Source organism: Marmota marmota, unplaced genomic scaffold (assembly GCF_001458135.2).
Source record: "Marmota marmota marmota unplaced genomic scaffold, marMar, whole genome shotgun sequence".
Lineage (NCBI taxonomy): Eukaryota > Metazoa > Chordata > Mammalia > Rodentia > Sciuridae > Marmota > Marmota marmota.
This window is the reverse complement of record NW_026000205.1, coordinates 4851564-4854837: the sequence shown is the minus strand read 5'-3', so window position 1 is coordinate 4854837 and position 3274 is coordinate 4851564.

Below are 3274 nucleotides of genomic sequence, written 5' to 3'. Positions count from 1 at the left end.
GGAGCGGGAACTCAGGCGCGCCCCCGGCCGCGGGGCTCGCGTCGGGGCGCGCACGGCCTCGGGAGCCCGCGCGGCGCAGCGTCCATTTTTACCCCAGCGCCGCTAAAAATTGTCGCTGCGCCGGGAGCTGAGCCCGAAATAGCGGCCCCCAGATAAGGCAGGACGACTCAGCGCTTCCGGGGAGCGGAAGGGAGGCCGCGGAGAGGGAGCGGTGCTGTCCCCAGCGCGCCCCCACTCCATCCCGCGGCCACGCTCGCTTCCAGCTGCGACCCCAGCCCCCCGCCGCCCGCCAGCCTGGCCGTGTCCCTGGTCCTGTGCCCCCGCCTCAGCCTCACCTCCATCCTCATCCCAGACCATAACTCCCCTTCCCCCGCCGATCCTAATTTTCATTCTCAATCCCTGGCCCTCAACTATGTCCCCAGATGGTATCCCCATCCCCCACCGACCCTACTCCTGGCCCTGTTCTCTTTCCCACCCGTGTCACCAATCTCCTGCTCCCCATCCCAGTCCTCAAACCCAACTTCCCTGGGGGTGGAAGGTCACAGGAAGTCTGAGCGCGTGGGGCTGGGGTGGCGATGGCATGCTCTAGTGAGGGTCTGACTTCTTGGTTTGTTTCTACAGAGAGCAGCTAGGCTTAGGTTTGGGTATGGGGACTTGTCGCAGGATCTGGGTAAAGTGTGCCCTCGCATCAGGGTTCATCCTGTGTGACCAGAGTTGGGGCTTAGGCTGGAGGATAGATGCAGGTTTTTTGTGGCTGAGTTTAGGATCTTTGTGTCACCAGAGTCAGGGCTCAGCCTGAGACCCAGTGCTTTGGTGACCAATCCTAATTCCACTAAGATTCTAACCTCCCTTCCAAGTCAGTGATTGGACACAACAGCTCTAGGCATTGGGGACAAGACAGAACCCTGCCAGATCTCCCAGGCATTAAACCCCGGGAGACCCTTCCTCTACCAAATCCTGTGACTTTCAGTGCCCATGAGTGCCTATGCAGGAGTCAGGCCTAAGGATCTATGCTGTCACTGCCACTTCAGGTCTCTGAAAGAGAACTGCCCTGCCCTGTAGGGCCCAGGAAGGGGGCTATACCAGACAGATGTTAGCTCAATGACAATTTAGGCCCAACAGCTTGGCAATGGATGGGAGGCAGCTTCAAGGGGTGATAAGGTCCCTGTCCCTGGGGGACACCAAGCTTTAGCCAGGTGTCCAATTGCTGTGCTGTCTGGATGGGGAGACACACACACACACACACACACACACACAGGCCAGGCAGAAGGATAGGGCCAGAGTATCCTGTAAGGCTAGAGGAATCATGTCGTTAGGATCAGGAATTACAAGGTGGACCAGACCATACGGGGCCTGGTGGGTCAGAGTGAGGAGGCCCTAGCAGCCCTGGGGAGCCAGGGCGAGGTGTGAGCAGGGCAGGTCTGCTTCAGTAAGACTCCTGGTTGCCAGTGGAGGTAGACTGAGCAGAGGGGCCTGAACCTTAGTGGGAGTGGGGAGTGTGGGAGGCGGGAAGGAGAAAGGAGCAGGGTTGTTATTTTTGTTTGGCTGGTTTTTGTTCTTATTGTGCTGAGGATCAACCCAGGGTTTCCATGTGCTGGGAAACCCTCTGTCACTGAGCTATAGCCCCAGAAGGAGACGGCAGATTTGAGAGACTGTCAGGAGGCAAGAAGGGCCAGAAGTGGCTAAGTGGCTGGGGAGAGGAGACACGCTGGAATGAGGGCCAGGTCCTACCCAGATGGAGGGTGGTTAGTGGGATCCTCTCAGATGAGGTCTGGAGGGAGCTAGTGTGAGTGGAAGGGCTCCAGGCTAGTTTCAAAGTCAGTCCAGAGATGGTCATTTTTAAATTTCTATTTTTGTTTGTTTACTTTTGGGGGAGAGGGGTAAGGGGCATCGAACCCAGGGGCGCTTAACCACTGAGTCACATCCCCAGCCCTTTTTTGTATTTTATTTAGAGACAGGGTCTCACTGAGTTTCTTAGCGTCTGGCCATTGCTGAGGCTGGCTTTGAACTTTCAATCCTCCTGCCTCAGCCTCTTAGCTGCTGGGATTACAGGTGTGTGCCACTGCACCCAGTAATTTGTTTACTTAATTCTTACATAACATTTGTATATATCAATGAGGTGCAATGTGATGGTTCAGTTCATGTATCTATTGGGTAGTGATCAAATAAGAGTAACTAGCATGTCCACCACCTTAAATTATTTATTTATTTATTTTTAATTTTTAATATTTATTTTTCAGTTTTCGGCAGACACAACATCTTTGTTTGTATGTGGTGCTGAGGATCGAACCCGGGCCGCACGCATGCCAGGCGAGCGCGCTACCGCTTGAGCCACATCCCCAGCCCTTATTATTTCTTTATGGTATCTACTTTTTAATTTATTAAAATATCTTTGCTTTATTTATTTATTCATGTGGTGCTGAGGATTGAACCCAGTGCCTCACATATGTGAGGCAAGCCCTCAACCACTGAGCTACAACCCCAGACCCTACTTTTTAATTTTTTAATTTTTATTTTATGTTATTTTTTGGTACTGGGAAATGAACCCAGGGGTGCTTAATCACTGGGCCACCTCCCCAGCCCTTTTTATTTTTTATTTTGAGAAAGGATCTCAGTTGCTTAGGGTTTTGCTAAGTTGCTGAGGATGGCCTCAAACTGTGGTCCTCCTGCCTCAGCCTCCTGAATCACTGGGTTTACAGGCATGCTCCACCAAGCCTAGCATGGTACCTGCTCTTTACTGTTTTAACAAATGCAAAAGGATGTACCTTGAAAAAGTACATTTCACCAGGTGACATGGCACATACCTGTAATCTCAGCAACTCTGGAGGCCAATGCAGGAGGATTGCAAATTTGAGGCCAGCTTCAGCAACTTAGCAAGATCCTATCTCAAAATAAAATAATAAAAAGGACCAGGGATATAGCTCAGTGATAGAGTGCCTCTAAGTTCCATCCTCCAACAGGAAAATAAATAAATTTCCCTCCTCCCTCTGATCCTAGCTTCCCAATGGTAACTCTTTCTTGTGTGTGGCCAATAGGATTGATTTTGCTCTCACAAGGTCACCCACCTGTGCTAAGTCCCTCATAGAAGTGAACCCACTGGAGTCACCATCCCTGTGTGTGCCAGACACCGATGTCATGCCTATTTTAGAAAGGGGGACATGGGTTTGGAGAGGCACAGGTCTGTGTCCTTCCCAGAGGCTGACTCTGAAGGTTTCTCAAAACTGGAGACATGGATGAGATCAGAAAGGCCAGGGCAGATGCCAAGGGCCTGGGG